Source organism: Amphiura filiformis, chromosome 17 (genome assembly GCF_039555335.1).
Source record: "Amphiura filiformis chromosome 17, Afil_fr2py, whole genome shotgun sequence".
Lineage (NCBI taxonomy): Eukaryota > Metazoa > Echinodermata > Ophiuroidea > Amphilepidida > Amphiuridae > Amphiura > Amphiura filiformis.
In genome coordinates this window covers 33,543,912-33,563,358 of record NC_092644.1, presented here as the reverse complement: position 1 = coordinate 33,563,358, position 19,447 = coordinate 33,543,912, and the positions used below count along the sequence as shown (strand labels likewise).

General features: G+C 34.7%; 41 non-coding genes across 41 annotated transcripts; 20 read left to right on the top strand and 21 right to left on the bottom strand.

The window, feature by feature from the left end:
* Positions 1–2,335: 2,335 nt before the first annotated feature.
* On the bottom strand, positions 2,336–2,406 carry Trnag-gcc (transfer RNA glycine (anticodon GCC)). The gene has a single exon. It is a non-coding gene; the product is annotated as a tRNA-Gly (tRNA).
* A 246-nt stretch (positions 2,407–2,652) lies between these two features.
* Positions 2,653–2,724, top strand: Trnam-cau (transfer RNA methionine (anticodon CAU)). The gene has a single exon. It is a non-coding gene; the product is annotated as a tRNA-Met (tRNA).
* Positions 2,725–3,174: 450 nt separating this feature from the next.
* Positions 3,175–3,243, bottom strand: Trnag-gcc (transfer RNA glycine (anticodon GCC)). The gene has a single exon. It is a non-coding gene; the product is annotated as a tRNA-Gly (tRNA).
* Positions 3,244–3,489: 246 nt separating this feature from the next.
* On the top strand, positions 3,490–3,561 carry Trnam-cau (transfer RNA methionine (anticodon CAU)). The gene has a single exon. It is a non-coding gene; the product is annotated as a tRNA-Met (tRNA).
* Positions 3,562–4,018: 457 nt separating this feature from the next.
* Positions 4,019–4,089, bottom strand: Trnag-gcc (transfer RNA glycine (anticodon GCC)). The gene has a single exon. It is a non-coding gene; the product is annotated as a tRNA-Gly (tRNA).
* Positions 4,090–4,335: 246 nt separating this feature from the next.
* Trnam-cau (transfer RNA methionine (anticodon CAU)) lies at positions 4,336–4,407 on the top strand. The gene has a single exon. It is a non-coding gene; the product is annotated as a tRNA-Met (tRNA).
* A 444-nt stretch (positions 4,408–4,851) lies between these two features.
* Trnag-gcc (transfer RNA glycine (anticodon GCC)) lies at positions 4,852–4,922 on the bottom strand. Its single transcript has one exon. It is a non-coding gene; the product is annotated as a tRNA-Gly (tRNA).
* A 246-nt stretch (positions 4,923–5,168) lies between these two features.
* Positions 5,169–5,240, top strand: Trnam-cau (transfer RNA methionine (anticodon CAU)). Its single transcript has one exon. It is a non-coding gene; the product is annotated as a tRNA-Met (tRNA).
* A 459-nt stretch (positions 5,241–5,699) lies between these two features.
* Positions 5,700–5,770, bottom strand: Trnag-gcc (transfer RNA glycine (anticodon GCC)). The gene has a single exon. It is a non-coding gene; the product is annotated as a tRNA-Gly (tRNA).
* Positions 5,771–6,016: 246 nt separating this feature from the next.
* Trnam-cau (transfer RNA methionine (anticodon CAU)) lies at positions 6,017–6,088 on the top strand. The gene has a single exon. It is a non-coding gene; the product is annotated as a tRNA-Met (tRNA).
* Positions 6,089–6,535: 447 nt separating this feature from the next.
* Trnag-gcc (transfer RNA glycine (anticodon GCC)) lies at positions 6,536–6,606 on the bottom strand. The gene has a single exon. It is a non-coding gene; the product is annotated as a tRNA-Gly (tRNA).
* Positions 6,607–6,852: 246 nt separating this feature from the next.
* On the top strand, positions 6,853–6,924 carry Trnam-cau (transfer RNA methionine (anticodon CAU)). Its single transcript has one exon. It is a non-coding gene; the product is annotated as a tRNA-Met (tRNA).
* A 460-nt stretch (positions 6,925–7,384) lies between these two features.
* Positions 7,385–7,455, bottom strand: Trnag-gcc (transfer RNA glycine (anticodon GCC)). Its single transcript has one exon. It is a non-coding gene; the product is annotated as a tRNA-Gly (tRNA).
* A 246-nt stretch (positions 7,456–7,701) lies between these two features.
* Positions 7,702–7,773, top strand: Trnam-cau (transfer RNA methionine (anticodon CAU)). The gene has a single exon. It is a non-coding gene; the product is annotated as a tRNA-Met (tRNA).
* Positions 7,774–8,233: 460 nt separating this feature from the next.
* Trnag-gcc (transfer RNA glycine (anticodon GCC)) lies at positions 8,234–8,304 on the bottom strand. The gene has a single exon. It is a non-coding gene; the product is annotated as a tRNA-Gly (tRNA).
* Positions 8,305–8,550: 246 nt separating this feature from the next.
* On the top strand, positions 8,551–8,622 carry Trnam-cau (transfer RNA methionine (anticodon CAU)). Its single transcript has one exon. It is a non-coding gene; the product is annotated as a tRNA-Met (tRNA).
* A 448-nt stretch (positions 8,623–9,070) lies between these two features.
* Positions 9,071–9,141, bottom strand: Trnag-gcc (transfer RNA glycine (anticodon GCC)). The gene has a single exon. It is a non-coding gene; the product is annotated as a tRNA-Gly (tRNA).
* Positions 9,142–9,387: 246 nt separating this feature from the next.
* On the top strand, positions 9,388–9,459 carry Trnam-cau (transfer RNA methionine (anticodon CAU)). The gene has a single exon. It is a non-coding gene; the product is annotated as a tRNA-Met (tRNA).
* Positions 9,460–9,920: 461 nt separating this feature from the next.
* On the bottom strand, positions 9,921–9,991 carry Trnag-gcc (transfer RNA glycine (anticodon GCC)). The gene has a single exon. It is a non-coding gene; the product is annotated as a tRNA-Gly (tRNA).
* Positions 9,992–10,237: 246 nt separating this feature from the next.
* Positions 10,238–10,309, top strand: Trnam-cau (transfer RNA methionine (anticodon CAU)). The gene has a single exon. It is a non-coding gene; the product is annotated as a tRNA-Met (tRNA).
* Positions 10,310–10,756: 447 nt separating this feature from the next.
* Trnag-gcc (transfer RNA glycine (anticodon GCC)) lies at positions 10,757–10,826 on the bottom strand. The gene has a single exon. It is a non-coding gene; the product is annotated as a tRNA-Gly (tRNA).
* A 246-nt stretch (positions 10,827–11,072) lies between these two features.
* Trnam-cau (transfer RNA methionine (anticodon CAU)) lies at positions 11,073–11,144 on the top strand. Its single transcript has one exon. It is a non-coding gene; the product is annotated as a tRNA-Met (tRNA).
* A 461-nt stretch (positions 11,145–11,605) lies between these two features.
* On the bottom strand, positions 11,606–11,676 carry Trnag-gcc (transfer RNA glycine (anticodon GCC)). The gene has a single exon. It is a non-coding gene; the product is annotated as a tRNA-Gly (tRNA).
* Positions 11,677–11,922: 246 nt separating this feature from the next.
* Trnam-cau (transfer RNA methionine (anticodon CAU)) lies at positions 11,923–11,994 on the top strand. The gene has a single exon. It is a non-coding gene; the product is annotated as a tRNA-Met (tRNA).
* A 448-nt stretch (positions 11,995–12,442) lies between these two features.
* Positions 12,443–12,512, bottom strand: Trnag-gcc (transfer RNA glycine (anticodon GCC)). The gene has a single exon. It is a non-coding gene; the product is annotated as a tRNA-Gly (tRNA).
* A 246-nt stretch (positions 12,513–12,758) lies between these two features.
* Positions 12,759–12,830, top strand: Trnam-cau (transfer RNA methionine (anticodon CAU)). Its single transcript has one exon. It is a non-coding gene; the product is annotated as a tRNA-Met (tRNA).
* Positions 12,831–13,287: 457 nt separating this feature from the next.
* Positions 13,288–13,358, bottom strand: Trnag-gcc (transfer RNA glycine (anticodon GCC)). The gene has a single exon. It is a non-coding gene; the product is annotated as a tRNA-Gly (tRNA).
* A 246-nt stretch (positions 13,359–13,604) lies between these two features.
* Trnam-cau (transfer RNA methionine (anticodon CAU)) lies at positions 13,605–13,676 on the top strand. Its single transcript has one exon. It is a non-coding gene; the product is annotated as a tRNA-Met (tRNA).
* A 447-nt stretch (positions 13,677–14,123) lies between these two features.
* Positions 14,124–14,194, bottom strand: Trnag-gcc (transfer RNA glycine (anticodon GCC)). Its single transcript has one exon. It is a non-coding gene; the product is annotated as a tRNA-Gly (tRNA).
* Positions 14,195–14,440: 246 nt separating this feature from the next.
* On the top strand, positions 14,441–14,512 carry Trnam-cau (transfer RNA methionine (anticodon CAU)). The gene has a single exon. It is a non-coding gene; the product is annotated as a tRNA-Met (tRNA).
* A 456-nt stretch (positions 14,513–14,968) lies between these two features.
* On the bottom strand, positions 14,969–15,038 carry Trnag-gcc (transfer RNA glycine (anticodon GCC)). Its single transcript has one exon. It is a non-coding gene; the product is annotated as a tRNA-Gly (tRNA).
* A 246-nt stretch (positions 15,039–15,284) lies between these two features.
* Trnam-cau (transfer RNA methionine (anticodon CAU)) lies at positions 15,285–15,356 on the top strand. The gene has a single exon. It is a non-coding gene; the product is annotated as a tRNA-Met (tRNA).
* A 448-nt stretch (positions 15,357–15,804) lies between these two features.
* Positions 15,805–15,875, bottom strand: Trnag-gcc (transfer RNA glycine (anticodon GCC)). Its single transcript has one exon. It is a non-coding gene; the product is annotated as a tRNA-Gly (tRNA).
* Positions 15,876–16,121: 246 nt separating this feature from the next.
* Positions 16,122–16,193, top strand: Trnam-cau (transfer RNA methionine (anticodon CAU)). The gene has a single exon. It is a non-coding gene; the product is annotated as a tRNA-Met (tRNA).
* Positions 16,194–16,650: 457 nt separating this feature from the next.
* Trnag-gcc (transfer RNA glycine (anticodon GCC)) lies at positions 16,651–16,720 on the bottom strand. Its single transcript has one exon. It is a non-coding gene; the product is annotated as a tRNA-Gly (tRNA).
* Positions 16,721–16,966: 246 nt separating this feature from the next.
* Trnam-cau (transfer RNA methionine (anticodon CAU)) lies at positions 16,967–17,038 on the top strand. Its single transcript has one exon. It is a non-coding gene; the product is annotated as a tRNA-Met (tRNA).
* A 447-nt stretch (positions 17,039–17,485) lies between these two features.
* Trnag-gcc (transfer RNA glycine (anticodon GCC)) lies at positions 17,486–17,556 on the bottom strand. The gene has a single exon. It is a non-coding gene; the product is annotated as a tRNA-Gly (tRNA).
* Positions 17,557–17,802: 246 nt separating this feature from the next.
* Trnam-cau (transfer RNA methionine (anticodon CAU)) lies at positions 17,803–17,874 on the top strand. Its single transcript has one exon. It is a non-coding gene; the product is annotated as a tRNA-Met (tRNA).
* Positions 17,875–18,322: 448 nt separating this feature from the next.
* On the bottom strand, positions 18,323–18,393 carry Trnag-gcc (transfer RNA glycine (anticodon GCC)). The gene has a single exon. It is a non-coding gene; the product is annotated as a tRNA-Gly (tRNA).
* Positions 18,394–18,639: 246 nt separating this feature from the next.
* Positions 18,640–18,711, top strand: Trnam-cau (transfer RNA methionine (anticodon CAU)). Its single transcript has one exon. It is a non-coding gene; the product is annotated as a tRNA-Met (tRNA).
* Positions 18,712–19,172: 461 nt separating this feature from the next.
* Trnag-gcc (transfer RNA glycine (anticodon GCC)) lies at positions 19,173–19,243 on the bottom strand. The gene has a single exon. It is a non-coding gene; the product is annotated as a tRNA-Gly (tRNA).
* Positions 19,244–19,447: the final 204 nt, after the last annotated feature.

Below are 19,447 nucleotides of genomic sequence, written 5' to 3'. Positions count from 1 at the left end.
CGGCCCTGCGGCCTTGATGTTTTTTGTTGATGTTGCGGACAGCGGTCACACTAAATTTCTTGCCCTGCCGGGCCCTTTTATATTGGAACTCACTTGGAGTGTTTAGTTGTCGTATGGAGTCACCGGCCTCAGGCCTGCCGGCCCTGCGGCCTTGATGTTTTTGTTGATGTTGGGGACAGCAATCACACTAAGTTTCTTGCCCTGCGGGGCCCATTTATATTGGAACTCACTTGGAGTTTTAAGTTGTCGTATGGGAGTCTCTGGCCTCGGGCCTGCTGGCCATGCGGCCTTGATGTTTTTTGTTAATGGTGGGGACATTGGTCACACTAGCTTTGTTGCCCTGCGGGGCCCTTTTATATTGGAACTCACTTGGAGTGTTAAGTTGTCGTATGGGAGTCTCCGGCCTCAGGCCTGCCGGCCCTGTGGCCTTGATGTTTTTTTATATTGGAACTCACTTGGAGTGTTAAGTTGTCGTATGGGAGTCTCCGGCCTCGGGCCTGCCGGCCCTGTGGCCTTGATGTTTTTTGTTGATGGTAGGGACAGCGGTCACACTAGCTTTGTTGCCCTGCGGGGCCCTTTTATTTTGGAACTCACTTGGAGTGTTTAGCGCTCAATAGCGCTAATAGCACGCCTTACGCGATTAGCGCTAATAGCGCATCTCACGCTAATGAGTGCTATTAGCGCTAATAGCACCTACCATCCGTAGAAAATGATAAATTTTAAATTTTGCAAATGATATACTAATGAGCACTAATATCGCTATTAGCACACACTGCGCTATTAGCGCTAATAGCGCACCTCGCGCTAATGAGTGCTATTAGTGCTATTAGCGCTAATAGCGTCTACCATTTGCAGAAAATGAACAATTTGGCACATAATACAATGAGTTGTAAAATCGTTATTAGCATACCTGTCGGTATTAGCGCTAATAGCACGCCTTACGCTATTAGCGCTAATAGCACATCTCACGCTAATGAGTGCTATTAGCGCTATTAGCGCTAATAGCACCTACCATCCGTAGAAAATGGTCAATTTTAAAATTTGCAAACGATACACTAATGAGCGCTAATATCGGTATTAGCACACACTACGCTATTAGCGCTAATAGCGCTAGTAGCATACCTTACGCTATTAGCGCTAATAGCGCACCTCGCGCTAATGAGTGCTTTTAGTGCTATTAGCGCTAATAGCGTCTACCATTTGCAGAAAATGAACAATTTGGCACATAATACAATGAGTTGTAATATCGTTATTAGCATACCTGTCGGTATTTGCGCTAATAGCGCTATTAGCACGCCTTACGCTATTAGCGCTAATAGCGCATCCCACGCTAATGAGTGCTATTAGCGCTATTAGCGCTAATAGCGCTAATAGCACCTACCATCCGTAGAAAATGATCAATTTTCAAATTTGCAAACGATACAATAATGAGCGCTAAATCGCTATTAGCACACACTACGCTATTAGCGCTAATAGCGCTAGTAGCATACCTTACGCTATTAGCGCTAATAGCGCACCTCGTGCTAATGAGTGCTATTAGCGCTATTAGCGCTAATAGCGCTAATAGCACCTACCATCCGTAGAAAATGAACAATTTTCAAATTTGCAAACGATACACTAATGAGCGCTAATATCGGTATTAGCACACACTACGCTATTAGCGCTAATAGCGCTAGTAGCACACCTTACGCTATTACCGCTAATAGCGAACCTCGCGCTAATGAGTGCTATTAGCGCTATTAGCGCTAATAGCGTCTACCATTCTCAGAAAATGAACAATTTGGCACATAATACAATGAGTTGTAATATCGTTATTAGCATACCTGTCGGTATTTGCGCTAATAGCGCTATTAGCACGCCTTACGCTATTAGCGCTATTAGCGCATCCCACGCTAATGAGTGCTAATAGCGCTAATAGCACGCCTTACGCTATTAGCGCTAATAGCGCATCTCACGCAAATGAGTGCTATTAGCGCTAATAGCGCTAGTGATGAAAATAGCACGACTCACGCTAATAGCGCTAATAGCGCGCATTACGCTAATGGCCGCTATTAACGATATTAGCGCTAATATCGCTTACCTTGCCGAGAACAGTTTTAGCACTTTTGGTAATAGCGCGCAATTGGTTCACCACAATTAGCACGAAATAGCAGATGTTTGCTATTATCACGCTATCGGCGATATTAGCGCTATTAGCGTGGAAAAAACAGAAAATTGCAAATACCGCGCAATTTGCAATTTTGCTAGTGAGCAGCGCTAACGCGCTAAATAACCATCATCGCACCTTTATCCAAAAAATGATGAAGAACTCAATACGTAAGTATTAAGAAAAAAGTGCACGGACCGGGAATCGAACCCGGGCCTCCCGCGTGGCAGGCGAGAAGTCTACCACTGAACCATCCGTGCAGTGTTGCTCTATCACATAATCAGATCAAAATAACGGTTGTTTAAAGCTCAATGATGTAAACTTGCAATTTAATTTACTAAATATTTCTTTCTATCGTGCTTTTGAATATTTGTTTCTATCGTGTTTTCAAAGTAGAATGTTTGCTCCTAAAGTTAATTTTATCTCAATCAAATATACAACATTTAGAATAAAATACATCAATAAATTCTTCAAGATACCAATTAATTTTAACATATACAGCACAAAGCAGAGTGGCGCAGCGGAAGCGTGCTGGGCCCATAACCCAGAGGTCCAAGGATCGAAACCTTGCTCTGCTAAGTTCTATTTTTTCCCAAAAATTATTTTATTAAAAGTGTAAGTTTTTTTGTGCCCTTTCTAACGCTGAAGTGACAAGAACTCAGTATATTCATTTTTTTTTATCATGGTTATGAATTTGGGCAAAGAATGACTTATGATTTTTATTTTGACATATTATTGTAAAACGTGGGAAAATGAAATATATTTAATGCGAATTTCAGTTGTGATCAGGGTATTTTGGTAACAAACAACTCATTTGCATGATCCAATCAAAATGCCTAAAACAAAGTTATTTAAATAATCCAAACAGCAGCCAAGTTTCTTTACAGTAACTGGGTAGGTACTATTTACCACGTCTTTATTACTACAGCATGACCAAATATAAAGGTTTAAAGAGGTAGTCCCAAATTAACACAATAGTCAAATTTAAACAACAACAAAAATGATGAAGAACTCAATAAGAAAAAAAGTGCACGGACCGGGAATCGAACCCGGGCCTCCCGTGGCAGGCGAGAATTCTACCACTGAACCATCCGTGCTGTGTTGCTCCATCACATAATCAGATCAAAATAACGGTTGTTTAAAGCTCAATGATGTAAACTTGCAATTTAATTTACTAAATATTTCTTTCTATCGTGCTTTTGAATATTTGTTTCTATCGTGTTTTCAAAGTAGAATGTTTGCTCCTAAAGTTAATTTTATCTCAATCAAATATACAACATTTAGAATAAAATACATCAATAAATTCTTCAAGATACCAATTAATTTTAACATATACAGCACAAAGCAGAGTGGCGCAGCGGAAGCGTGCTGGGCCCATAACCCAGAGGTCCAAGGATCGAAACCTTGCTCTGCTAAGTTCTATTTTTTCCCAAAAATTATTTTATTAAAAGTGTAAGTTTTTTGTGCCCTTTATAACGCTGAAGTGACAAGAACTCAGTATATTCATTTTTTTTATCATGGTTATGAATTTGGGCAAAGAATGACTTATGATTTTTATTTTGACATATTATTGTAAAACGTGGGAAAATGAAATATATTTAATGCGAATTTCAGTTGTGATCAGGGTATTTTGGTAACAAACAACTCATTTGCATGATCCAATCAAAATGCCTAAAACAAAGTTATTTAAATAATCCAAACAGCAGCCAAGTTTCTTTACAGTAACTGGGTAGGTACTATTTACCACGTCTTTATTACTACAGCATGACCAAATATAAAGGTTTAAAGAGATAGTCCCAAATTAACACAATAGTCCAATTTAAACAACAACAAAAATGATGAATAACTCAATACGTAAGTATTAAGAAAAAGTGCACGGACCGGGAATCGAACCCGGGCCTCCCGCGTGGCAGGCGAGAATTCTACCACTGAACCATCCGTGCTGTGTTGCTCCATCACATAATCAGATCAAAATAACGGTTGTTTAAAGCTCAATGATGTAAACTTGCAATTTAATTTACTAAATATTTCTTTCTATCGTGCTTTTGAATATTTGTTTCTATCGTGTTTTCAAAGTAGAATGTTTGCTCCTAAAGTTAATTTTATCTCAATCAAATATACAACATTTAGAATAAAATACATCAATAAATTCTTCAAGATACCAATTAATTTTAACATATACAGCACAAAGCAGAGTGGCGCAGCGGAAGCGTGCTGGGCCCATAACCCAGAGGTCCAAGGATCGAAACCTTGCTCTGCTAAGTTCTATTTTTTCCCAAAAATTATTTTATTAAAAGTGTAAGTTTTTTGTGCCCTTTCTAACGCTGAAGTGACAAGAACTCAGTATATTCATTTTTTATCATGGTTATGAATTTGGGCAAAGAATGACTTATGATTTTATTTTGACATATTATTGTAAAACGTGGGAAAATGAAATATATTTAATGCGAATTTCAGTTGTGATCAGGGTATTTTGGTAACAAACAACTCATTTGCATGATCCAATCAAAATGCCTAAAACAAAGTTATTTAAATAATCCAAACAGCAGCCAAGTTTCTTTACAGTAACTGGGTAGGTACTATTTACCACGTCTTTATTACTACAGCATGACCAAATATAAAGGTTTAAAGAGGTAGTCCCAAATTAACACAATAGTCAAATTTAAACAACAACAAAAATGATGAAGAACTCAATAAGAAAAAAGTGCACGGACCGGGAATCGAACCCGGGCCTCCCGCGTGGCAGGCGAGAATTCTACCACTGAACCATCCGTGCTGTGTTGCTCCATCACATAATCAGATCAAAATAACGGTTGTTTAAAGCTCAATGATGTAAACTTGCAATTTAATTTACTAAATATTTCTTTCTATCGTGCTTTTGAATATTTGTTTCTATCGTGTTTTCAAAGTAGAATGTTTGCTCCTAAAGTTAATTTTATCTCAATCAAATATACAACATTTAGAATAAAATACATCAATAAATTCTTCAAGATACCAATTAATTTTAACATATACAGCACAAAGCAGAGTGGCGCAGCGGAAGCGTGCTGGGCCCATAACCCAGAGGTCCAAGGATCGAAACCTTGCTCTGCTAAGTTCTATTTTTTCCCAAAAATTATTTTATTAAAAGTGTAAGTTTTTTGTGCCCTTTATAACGCTGAAGTGACAAGAACTTAGTATATTCATTTTTTTTATCATGGTTATGAATTTGGGCAAAGAATGACTTATGATTTTTATTTTGACATATTATTGTAAAACGTGGGAAAATGAAATATATTTAATGCGAATTTCAGTTGTGATCAGGGTATTTTGGTAACAAACAACTCATTTGCATGATCCAATCAAAATGCCTAAAACAAAGTTATTTAAATAATCCAAACAGCAGCCAAGTTTCTTTACAGTAACTGGGTAGGTACTATTTACCACGTCTTTATTACTACAGCATGACCAAATATAAAGGTTTAAAGAGATAGTCCCAAATTAACACAATAGTCCAATTTAAACAACAACAAAAAATGATGAATAACTCAATACGTAAGTATTAAGAAAAAAGTGCACGGACCGGGAATCGCAACCGGGCCTCCCGCGTGGCAGGCGAGAATTCTACCACTGAACCATCCGTGCTGTGTTGCTCCATCACATAATCAGATCAAAATAACGGTTGTTTAAAGCTCAATGATGTAAACTTGCAATTTAATTTACTAAATATTTCTTTCTATCGTGCTTTTGAATATTTGTTTCTATCGTGTTTTCAAAGTAGAATGTTTGCTCCTAAAGTTAATTTTATCTCAATCAAATATACAACATTTAGAATAAAATACATCAATAAATTCTTCAAGATACCAATTAATTTTAACATATACAGCACAAAGCAGAGTGGCGCAGCGGAAGCGTGCTGGGCCCATAACCCAGAGGTCCAAGGATCGAAACCTTGCTCTGCTAAGTTCTATTTTTTCCCAAAAATTATTTTATTAAAAGTGTAAGTTTTTTGTGACATTTCTAACGCTGAAGTGACAAGAACTCAGTATATTTATTTTTTTATCATGGTTATGAATTTGGGCAAAGAATGACTTATGATTTTTATTTTGACATATTATTGTAAAACGTGGGAAAATGAAATATATTTAATGCGAATTTCAGTTGTGATCAGGGTATTTTGGTAACAAACAACTCATTTGCATGATCCAATCAAAATGCCTAAAACAAAGTTATTTAAATAATCCAAACAGCAGCCAAGTTTCTTTACAGTAACTGGGTAGGTACTATTTACCACGTCTTTATTACTACAGCATGACCAAATATAAAGGTTTAAAGAGGTAGTCCCAAATTAACACAATAGTCAAATTTAAACAACAACAAAAATGATGAAGAACTCAATAAGAAAAAAAGTGCACGGACCGGGAATCGAACCCGGGCCTCCCGCGTGGCAGGCGAGAATTCTACCACTGAACCACCCGTGCTGTGTTGCTCCATCACATAATCAGATCAAAATAACGGTTGTTTAAAGCTCAATGATGTAAACTTGCAATTTAATTTACTAAATATTTCTTTCTATCGTGCTTTTGAATATTTGTTTCTATCGTGTTTTCAAAGTAGAATGTTTGCTCCTAAAGTTAATTTTATCTCAATCAAATATACAACATTTAGAATAAAATACATCAATAAATTCTTCAAGATACCAATTAATTTTAACATATACAGCACAAAGCAGAGTGGCGCAGCGGAAGCGTGCTGGGCCCATAACCCAGAGGTCCAAGGATCGAAACCTTGCTCTGCTAAGTTCTATTTTTTCCCAAAAATTATTTTATTAAAAGTGTAAGTTTTTTTGTGCCCTTTATAACGCTGAAGTGACAAGAACTTAGTATATTCATTTTTTTTATCATGGTTATGAATTTGGGCAAAGAATGACTTATGATTTTTATTTTGACATATTATTGTAAAACGTGGGAAAATGAAATATATTTAATGCGAATTTCAGTTGTGATCAGGGTATTTTGGTAACAAACAACTCATTTGCATGATCCAATCAAAATGCCTAAAACAAAGTTATTTAAATAATCCAAACAGCAGCCAAGTTTCTTTACAGTAACTGGGTAGGTACTATTTACCACGTCTTTATTACTACAGCATGACCAAATATAAAGGTTTAAAGAGATAGTACCAAATTAACACAATAGTCCAATTTAAACAACAACAAAAAATGATGAAGAACTCAATACGTAAGTATTAAGAAAAAAGTGCACGGACCGGGAATCGAACCCGGGCCTCCCGCGTGGCAGGCGAGAATTCTACCACTGAACCATCCGTGCTGTGTTGCTCCATCACATAATCAGATCAAAATAACGGTTGTTTAAAGCTCAATGATGTAAACTTGCAATTTAATTTACTAAATATTTCTTTCTATCGTGCTTTTGAATATTTGTTTCTATCGTGTTTTCAAAGTAGAATGTTTGCTCCTAAAGTTAATTTTATCTCAATCAAATATACAACATTTAGAATAAAATACATCAATAAATTCTTCAAGATACCAATTAATTTTAACATATACAGCACAAAGCAGAGTGGCGCAGCGGAAGCGTGCTGGGCCCATAACCCAGAGGTCCAAGGATCGAAACCTTGCTCTGCTAAGTTCTATTTTTTCCCAAAAATTATTTTATTAAAAGTGTAAGTTTTTTTGTGCCCTTTATAACGCTGAAGTGACAAGAACTCAGTATATTCATTTTTTTTATCATGGTTATGAATTTGGGCAAAGAATGACTTATGATTTTTATTTTGACATATTATTGTAAAACGTGGGAAAATGAAATATATTTAATGCGAATTTCAGTTGTGATCAGGGTATTTTGGTAACAAACAACTCATTTGCATGATCCAATCAAAATGCCTAAAACAAAGTTATTTAAATAATCCAAACAGCAGCCAAGTTTCTTTACAGTAACTGGGTAGGTACTATTTACCACGTCTTTATTACTACAGCATGACCAAATATAAAGGTTTAAAGAGATAGTCCCAAATTAACACAATAGTCCAATTTAAACAACAACAAAAAATGATGAATAACTCAATACGTAAGTATTAAGAAAAAAGTGCACGGACCGGGAATCGAACCCGGGCCTCCCGCGTGGCAGGCGAGAATTCTACCACTGAACCATCCGTGCTGTGTTGCTCCATCACATAATCAGATCAAAATAACGGTTGTTTAAAGCTCAATGATGTAAACTTGCAATTTAATTTACTAAATATTTCTTTCTATCGTGCTTTTGAATATTTGTTTCTATCGTGTTTTCAAAGTAGAATGTTTGCTCCTAAAGTTAATTTTATCTCAATCAAATATACAACATTTAGAATAAAATACATCAATAAATTCTTCAAGATACCAATTAATTTTAACATATACAGCACAAAGCAGAGTGGCGCAGCGGAAGCGTGCTGGGCCCATAACCCAGAGGTCCAAGGATCGAAACCTTGCTCTGCTAAGTTCTATTTTTTCCCAAAAATTATTTTATTAAAAGTGTAAGTTTTTTTGTGCCCTTTCTAACGCTGAAGTGACAAGAACTCAGTATATTCATTTTTTTATCATGGTTATGAATTTGGGCAAAGAATGACGTATGATTTTTATTTTGACATATTATTGTAAAACGTGGGAAAATGAAATATATTTAATGCGAATTTCAGTTGTGATCAGGGTATTTTGGTAACAAACAACTCATTTGCATGATCCAATCAAAATGCCTAAAACAAAGTTATTTAAATAATCCAAACAGCAGCCAAGTTTCTTTACAGTAACTGGGTAGGTACTATTTACCACGTCTTTATTACTACAGCATGACCAAATATAAAGGTTTAAAGAGGTAGTCCCAAATTAACACAATAGTCAAATTTAAACAACAACAAAAAATGATGAAGAACTCAATAAGAAAAAAGTGCACGGACCGGGAATCGAACCCGGGCCTCCCGCGTGGCAGGCGAGAATTCTACCACTGAACCATCCGTGCTGTGTTGCTCCATCGCATAATCAGATCAAAATAACGGTTGTTTAAAGCTCAATGATGTAAACTTGCAATTTAATTTACTAAATATTTCTTTCTATCGTGCTTTTGAATATTTGTTTCTATCGTGTTTTCAAAGTAGAATGTTTGCTCCTAAAGTTAATTTTATCTCAATCAAATATACAACATTTAGAATAAAATACATCAATAAATTCTTCAAGATACCAATTAATTTTAACATATACAGCACAAAGCAGAGTGGCGCAGCGGAAGCGTGCTGGGCCCATAACCCAGAGGTCCAAGGATCGAAACCTTGCTCTGCTAAGTTCTATTTTTTCCCAAAAATTATTTTATTAAAAGTGTAAGTTTTTTTGTGCCCTTTATAACGCTGAAGTGACAAGAACTTAGTATATTCATTTTTTTTTATCATGGTTATGAATTTGGGCAAAGAATGACTTATGATTTTTATTTTGACATATTATTGTAAAACGTGGGAAAATGAAATATATTTAATGCGAATTTCAGTTGTGATCAGGGTATTTTGGTAACAAACAACTCATTTGCATGATCCAATCAAAATGCCTAAAACAAAGTTATTTAAATAATCCAAACAGCAGCCAAGTTTCTTTACAGTAACTGGGTAGGTACTATTTACCACGTCTTTATTACTACAGCATGACCAAATATAAAGGTTTAAAGAGATAGTCCCAAATTAACACAATAGTCCAATTTAAACAACAACAAAAAATGATGAATAACTCAATACGTAAGTATTAAGAAAAAAGTGCACGGACCGGGAATCGAACCCGGGCCTCCCGCGTGGCAGGCGAGAATTCTACCACTGAACCATCCGTGCTGTGTTGCTCCATCACATAATCAGATCAAAATAACGGTTGTTTAAAGCTCAATGATGTAAACTTGCAATTTAATTTACTAAATATTTCTTTCTATCGTGCTTTTGAATATTTGTTTCTATCGTGTTTTCAAAGTAGAATGTTTGCTCCTAAAGTTAATTTTATCTCAATCAAATATACAACATTTAGAATAAAATACATCAATAAATTCTTCAAGATACCAATTAATTTTAACATATACAGCACAAAGCAGAGTGGCGCAGCGGAAGCGTGCTGGGCCCATAACCCAGAGGTCCAAGGATCGAAACCTTGCTCTGCTAAGTTCTATTTTTTCCCCAAAATTATTTTATTAAAAGTGTAAGTTTTTTTGTGCCCTTTCTAACGCTGAAGTGACAAGAACTCAGTATATTCATTTTTTTATCATGGTTATGAATTTGGGCAAAGAATGACGTATGATTTTTATTTTGACATATTATTGTAAAACGTGGGAAAATGAAATATATTTAATGCGAATTTCAGTTGTGATCAGGGTATTTTGGTAACAAACAACTCATTTGCATGATCCAATCAAAATGCCTAAAACAAAGTTATTTAAATAATCCAAACAGCAGCCAAGTTTCTTTACAGTAACTGGGTAGGTACTATTTACCACGTCTTTATTACTACAGCATGACCAAATATAAAGGTTTAAAGAGGTAGTCCCAAATTAACACAATAGTCAAATTTAAACAACAACAAAAAATGATGAAGAACTCAATAAGAAAAAGTGCACGGACCGGGAATCGAACCGGGCCTCCCGCGTGGCAGGCGAGAATTCTACCACTGAACCATCCGTGCTGTGTTGCTCCATCACATAATCAGATCAAAATAACGGTTGTTTAAAGCTCAATGATGTAAACTTGCAATTTAATTTACTAAATATTTCTTTCTATCGTGCTTTTGAATATTTGTTTCTATCGTGTTTTCAAAGTAGAATGTTTGCTCCTAAAGTTAATTTTATCTCAATCAAATATACAACATTTAGAATAAAATACATCAATAAATTCTTCAAGATACCAATTAATTTTAACATATACAGCACAAAGCAGAGTGGCGCAGCGGAAGCGTGCTGGGCCCATAACCCAGAGGTCCAAGGATCGAAACCTTGCTCTGCTAAGTTCTATTTTTTCCCAAAAATTATTTTATTAAAAGTGTAAGTTTTTTTGTGCCCTTTATAACGCTGAAGTGACAAGAACTTAGTATATTCATTTTTTTTTATCATGGTTATGAATTTGGGCAAAGAATGACTTATGATTTTTATTTTGACATATTATTGTAAAACGTGGGAAAATGAAATATATTTAATGCGAATTTCAGTTGTGATCAGGGTATTTTGGTAACAAACAACTCATTTGCATGATCCAATCAAAATGCCTAAAACAAAGTTATTTAAATAATCCAAACAGCAGCCAAGTTTCTTTACAGTAACTGGGTAGATACTATTTACCACGTCTTTATTACTACAGCATGACCAAATATAAAGGTTTAAAGAGATAGTCCCAAATTAACACAATAGTCCAATTTAAACAACAACAAAAAATGATGAATAACTCAATACGTAAGTATTAAGAAAAAAGTGCACGGACCGGGAATCGAACCCGGGCCTCCCGCGTGGCAGGCGAGAATTCTACCACTGAACCATCCGTGCTGTGTTGCTCCATCACATAATCAGATCAAAATAACGGTTGTTTAAAGCTCAATGATGTAAACTTGCAATTTAATTTACTAAATATTTCTTTCTATCGTGCTTTTGAATATTTGTTTCTATCGTGTTTTCAAAGTAGAATGTTTGCTCCTAAAGTTAATTTTATCTCAATCAAATATACAACATTTAGAATAAAATACATCAATAAATTCTTCAAGATACCAATTAATTTTAACATATACAGCACAAAGCAGAGTGGCGCAGCGGAAGCGTGCTGGGCCCATAACCCAGAGGTCCAAGGATCGAAACCTTGCTCTGCTAAGTTCTATTTTTTCCCAAAAATTATTTTATTAAAAGTGTAAGTTTTTTTGTGCCCTTTCTAACGCTGAAGTGACAAGAACTCAGTATATTCATTTTTTTATCATGGTTATGAATTTGGGCAAAGAATGACGTATGATTTTTATTTTGACATATTATTGTAAAACGTGGGAAAATGAAATATATTTAATGCGAATTTCAGTTGTGATCAGGGTATTTTGGTAACAAACAACTCATTTGCATGATCCAATCAAAATGCCTAAAACAAAGTTATTTAAATAATCCAAACAGCAGCCAAGTTTCTTTACAGTAACTGGGTAGGTACTATTTACCACGTCTTTATTACTACAGCATGACCAAATATAAAGGTTTAAAGAGGTAGTCCCAAATTAACACAATAGTCAAATTTAAACAACAACAAAAATGATGAAGAACTCAATAAGAAAAAAAGTGCACGGACCGGGAATCGAACCGGGCCTCCCGCGTGGCAGGCGAGAATTCTACCACTGAACCATCCGTGCTGTGTTGCTCCATCACATAATCAGATCAAAATAACGGTTGTTTAAAGCTCAATGATGTAAACTTGCAATTTAATTTACTAAATATTTCTTTCTATCGTGCTTTTGAATATTTGTTTCTATCGTGTTTTCAAAGTAGAATGTTTGCTCCTAAAGTTAATTTTATCTCAATCAAATATACAACATTTAGAATAAAATACATCAATAAATTCTTCAAGATACCAATTAATTTTAACATATACAGCACAAAGCAGAGTGGCGCAGCGGAAGCGTGCTGGGCCCATAACCCAGAGGTCCAAGGATCGAAACCTTGCTCTGCTAAGTTCTATTTTTCCCAAAAATTATTTTATTAAAAGTGTAAGTTTTTTTGTGCCCTTTATAACGCTGAAGTGACAAGAACTCAGTATATTCATTTTTTTTATCATGGTTATGAATTTGGGCAAAGAATGACTTATGATTTTTATTTTGACATATTATTGTAAAACGTGGGAAAATGAAATATATTTAATGCGAATTTCAGTTGTGATCAGGGTATTTTGGTAACAAACAACTCATTTGCATGATCCAATCAAAATGCCTAAAACAAAGTTATTTAAATAATCCAAACAGCAGCCAAGTTTCTTTACAGTAACTGGGTAGGTACTATTTACCACGTCTTTATTACTACAGCATGACCAAATATAAAGGTTTAAAGAGATAGTCCCAAATTAACACAATAGTCCAATTTAAACAACAACAAAAATGATGAATAACTCAATACGTAAGTATTAAGAAAAAGTGCACGGACCGGGAATCGAACCCGGGCCTCCCGCGTGGCAGGCGAGAATTCTACCACTGAACCATCCGTGCTGTGTTGCTCCATCACATAATCAGATCAAAATAACGGTTGTTTAAAGCTCAATGATGTAAACTTGCAATTTAATTTACTAAATATTTCTTTCTATCGTGCTTTTGAATATTTGTTTCTATCGTGTTTTCAAAGTAGAATGTTTGCTCCTAAAGTTAATTTTATCTCAATCAAATATACAACATTTAGAATAAAATACATCAATAAATTCTTCAAGATACCAATTAATTTTAACATATACAGCACAAAGCAGAGTGGCGCAGCGGAAGCGTGCTGGGCCCATAACCCAGAGGTCCAAGGATCGAAACCTTGCTCTGCTAAGTTCTATTTTTTCCCAAAAATTATTTTATTAAAAGTGTAAGTTTTTTTGTGCCCTTTCTAACGCTGAAGTGACAAGAACTCAGTATATTCATTTTTTTATCATGGTTATGAATTTGGGCAAAGAATGACGTATGATTTTTATTTTGACATATTATTGTAAAACGTGGGAAAATGAAATATATTTAATGCGAATTTCAGTTGTGATCAGGGTATTTTGGTAACAAACAACTCATTTGCATGATCCAATCAAAATGCCTAAAACAAAGTTATTTAAATAATCCAAACAGCAGCCAAGTTTCTTTACAGTAACTGGGTAGGTACTATTTACCACGTCTTTATTACTACAGCATGACCAAATATAAAGGTTTAAAGAGGTAGTCCCAAATTAACACAATAGTCAAATTTAAACAACAACAAAAATGATGAAGAACTCAATAAGAAAAAAGTGCACGGACCGGGAATCGAACCCGGGCCTCCCGCGTGGCAGGCGAGAATTCTACCACTGAACCATCCGTGCTGTGTTGCTCCATCGCATAATCAGATCAAAATAACGGTTGTTTAAAGCTCAATGATGTAAACTTGCAATTTAATTTACTAAATATTTCTTTCTATCGTGCTTTTGAATATTTGTTTCTATCGTGTTTTCAAAGTAGAATGTTTGCTCCTAAAGTTAATTTTATCTCAATCAAATATACAACATTTAGAATAAAATACATCAATAAATTCTTCAAGATACCAATTAATTTTAACATATACAGCACAAAGCAGAGTGGCGCAGCGGAAGCGTGCTGGGCCCATAACCCAGAGGTCCAAGGATCGAAACCTTGCTCTGCTAAGTTCTATTTTTTCCCAAAAATTATTTTATTAAAAGTGTAAGTTTTTTTTGCCCTTTATAACGCTGAAGTGACAAGAACTTAGTATATTCATTTTTTTATCATGGTTATGAATTTGGGCAAAGAATGACTTATGATTTTTATTTTGACATATTATTGTAAAACGTGGGAAAATGAAATATATTTAATGCGAATTTCAGTTGTGATCAGGGTATTTTGGTAACAAACAACTCATTTGCATGATCCAATCAAAATGCCTAAAACAAAGTTATTTAAATAATCCAAACAGCAGCCAAGTTTCTTTACAGTAACTGGGTAGGTACTATTTACCACGTCTTTATTACTACAGCATGACCAAATATAAAGGTTTAAAGAGATAGTCCCAAATTAACACAATAGTCCAATTTAAACAACAACAAAAATGATGAATAACTCAATACGTAAGTATTAAGAAAAAGTGCACGGACCGGGAATCGAACCGGGCCTCCCGCGTGGCAGGCGAGAATTCTACCACTGAACCATCCGTGCTGTGTTGCTCCATCACATAATCAGATCAAAATAACGGTTGTTTAAAGCTCAATGATGTAAACTTGCAATTTAATTTACTAAATATTTCTTTCTATCGTGCTTTTGAATATTTGTTTCTATCGTGTTTTCAAAGTAGAATGTTTGCTCCTAAAGTTAATTTTATCTCAATCAAATATACAACATTTAGAATAAAATACATCAATAAATTCTTCAAGATACCAATTAATTTTAACATATACAGCACAAAGCAGAGTGGCGCAGCGGAAGCGTGCTGGGCCCATAACCCAGAGGTCCAAGGATCGAAACCTTGCTCTGCTAAGTTCTATTTTTTCCCAAAAATTATTTTATTAAAAGTGTAAGTTTTTTTGTGCCCTTTCTAACGCTGAAGTGACAAGAACTCAGTATATTCATTTTTTTATCATGGTTATGAATTTGGGCAAAGAATGACGTATGATTTTTATTTTGACATATTATTGTAAAACGTGGGAAAATGAAATATATTTAATGCGAATTTCAGTTGTGATCAGGGTATTTTGGTAACAAACAACTCATTTGCATGATCCAATCAAAATGCCTAAAACAAAGTTATTTAAATAATCCAAACAGCAGCCAAGTTTCTTTACAGTAACTGGGTAGGTACTATTTACCACGTCTTTATTACTACAGCATGACCAAATATAAAGGTTTAAAGAGGTAGTCCCAAATTAACACAATAGTCAAATTTAAACAACAACAAAAAATGATGAAGAACTCAATAAGAAAAAAGTGCACGGACCGGGAATCGAACCCGGGCCTCCCGCGTGGCAGGCGAGAATTCTACCACTGAACCATCCGTGCTGTGTTGCTCCATCACATAATCAGATCAAAATAACGGTTGTTTAAAGCTCAATGATGTAAACTTGCAATTTAATTTACTAAATATTTCTTTCTATCGTGCTTTTGAATATTTGTTTCTATCGTGTTTTCAAAGTAGAATGTTTGCTCCTAAAGTTAATTTTATCTCAATCAAATATACAACATTTAGAATAAAATACATCAATAAATTCTTCAAGATACCAATTAATTTTAACATATACAGCACAAAGCAGAGTGGCGCAGCGGAAGCGTGCTGGGCCCATAACCCAGAGGTCCAAGGATCGAAACCTTGCTCTGCTAAGTTCTATTTTTTCCCAAAAATTATTTTATTAAAAGTGTAAGTTTTTTGTGCCCTTTATAACGCTGAAGTGACAAGAACTTAGTATATTCATTTTTTTTATCATGGTTATGAATTTGGGCAAAGAATGACTTATGATTTTTATTTTGACATATTATTGTAAAACGTGGGAAAATGAAATATATTTAATGCGAATTTCAGTTGTGATCAGGGTATTTTGGTAACAAACAACTCATTTGCATGATCCAATCAAAATGCCTAAAACAAAGTTATTTAAATAATCCAAACAGCAGCCAAGTTTCTTTACAGTAACTGGGTAGATACTATTTACCACGTCTTTATTACTACAGCATGACCAAATATAAAGGTTTAAAGAGATAGTCCCAAATTAACACAATAGTCCAATTTAAACAACAACAAAAATGATGAATAACTCAATACGTAAGTATTAAGAAAAAGTGCACGGACCGGGAATCGAACCGGGCCTCCCGCGTGGCAGGCGAGAATTCTACCACTGAACCATCCGTGCTGTGTTGCTCCATCACATAATCAGATCAAAATAACGGTTGTTTAAAGCTCAATGATGTAAACTTGCAATTTAATTTACTAAATATTTCTTTCTATCGTGCTTTTGAATATTTGTTTCTATCGTGTTTTCAAAGTAGAATGTTTGCTCCTAAAGTTAATTTTATCTCAATCAAATATACAACATTTAGAATAAAATACATCAATAAATTCTTCAAGATACCAATTAATTTTAACATATACAGCACAAAGCAGAGTGGCGCAGCGGAAGCGTGCTGGGCCCATAACCCAGAGGTCCAAGGATCGAAACCTTGCTCTGCTAAGTTCTATTTTTCCCAAAAATTATTTTATTAAAAGTGTAAGTTTTTTGTGCCCTTTCTAACGCTGAAGTGACAAGAACTCAGTATATTCATTTTTTATCATGGTTATGAATTTGGGCAAAAGAATGACGTATGATTTTTATTTTGACATATTATTGTAAAACGTGGGAAAATGAAATATATTTAATGCGAATTTCAGTTGTGATCAGGGTATTTTGGTAACAAACAACTCATTTGCATGATCCAATCAAAATGCCTAAAACAAAGTTATTTAAATAATCCAAACAGCAGCCAAGTTTCTTTACAGTAACTGGGTAGGTACTATTTACCACGTCTTTATTACTACAGCATGACCAAATATAAAGGTTTAAAGAGGTAGTCCCAAATTAACACAATAGTCAAATTTAAACAACAACAAAAAAATGATGAAGAACTCAATAAGAAAAAAGTGCACGGACCGGGAATCGAACCCGGGCCTCCCGCGTGGCAGGCGAGAATTCTACCACTGAACCATCCGTGCTGTGTTGCTCCATCACATAATCAGATCAAAATAACGGTTGTTTAAAGCTCAATGATGTAAACTTGCAATTTAATTTACTAAATATTTCTTTCTATCGTGCTTTTGAATATTTGTTTCTATCGTGTTTTCAAAGTAGAATGTTTGCTCCTAAAGTTAATTTTATCTCAATCAAATATACAACATTTAGAATAAAATACATCAATAAATTCTTCAAGATACCAATTAATTTTAACATATACAGCACAAAGCAGAGTGGCGCAGCGGAAGCGTGCTGGGCCCATAACCCAGAGGTCCAAGGATCGAAACCTTGCTCTGCTAAGTTCTATTTTTTCCCAAAAATTATTTTATTAAAAGTGTAAGTTTTTTGTGCCCTTTATAACGCTGAAGTGACAAGAACTTAGTATATTCATTTTTTTTATCATGGTTATGAATTTGGGCAAAGAATGACTTATGATTTTTATTTTGACATATTATTGTAAAACGTGGGAAAATGAAATATATTTAATGCGAATTTCAGTTGTGATCAGGGTATTTTGGTAACAAACAACTCATTTGCATGATCCAATCAAAATGCCTAAAACAAAGTTATTTAAATAATCCAAACAGCAGCCAAGTTTCTTTACAGTAACTGGGTAGGTACTATTTACCACGTCTTTATTACTACAGCATGACCAAATATAAAGGTTTAAAGAGGTAGTCCCAAATTAACACAATAGTCAAATTTAAACAACAACAAAAAATGATGAAGAACTCAATAAGAAAAAAGTGCACGGACCGGGAATCGAACCCGGGCCTCCCGCGTGGCAGGCGAGAATTCTACCACTGAACCATCCGTGCTGTGTTGCTCCGTCACATAATCAGATCAAAATAACGGTTGTTTAAAGCTCAATGATGTAAACTTGCAATTTAATTTACTAAATATTTCTTTCTATCGTGCTTTTGAATATTTGTTTCTATCGTGTTTTCAAAGTAGAATGTTTGCTCCTAAAGTTAATTTTATCTCAATCAAATATACAACATTTAGAATAAAATACATCAATAAATTCTTCAAGATACCAATTAATTTTAACATATACAGCACAAAGCAGAGTGGCGCAGCGGAAGCGTGCTGGGCCCATAACCCAGAGGTCCAAGGATCGAAACCTTGCTCTGCTAAGTTCTATTATTTCCCAAAAATTATTTTATTAAAAGTGTAAGTTTTTTTTTTGCCCTTTATAACGCTGAAGTGACAAGAACTTAGTATATTCATTTTTTTTATCATGGTTATGAATTTGGGCAAAGAATGACTTATGATTTTTATTTTGACATATTATTGTAAAACGTGGGAAAATGAAATATATTTAATGCGAATTTCAGTTGTGATCAGGGTATTTTGGTAACAAACAACTCATTTGCATGATCCAATCAAAATGCCTAAAACAAAGTTATTTAAATAATCCAAACAGCAGCCAAGTTTCTTTACAGTAACTGGGTAGGTACTATTTACCACGTCTTTATTACTACAGCATGACCAAATATAAAGGTTTAAAGAGATAGTACCAAATTAACACACTAGTCCAATTTAAACAACAACAAAAAATGATGAAGAACTCAATACGTAAGTATTAAAAAAAAAGTGCACGGACCGGGAATCGAACCCGGGCCTCCCGCGTGGCAGGCGAGAATTCTACCACTGAACCATCCGTGCTGTGTTGCTCCATCACATAATCAGATCAAAATAACGGTTGTTTAAAGCTCAATGATGTAAACTTGCAATTTAATTTACTAAATATTTCTTTCTATCGTGCTTTTGAATATTTGTTTCTATCGTGTTTTCAAAGTAGAATGTTTGCTCCTAAAGTTAATTTTATCTCAATCAAATATACAACATTTAGAATAAAATACATCAATA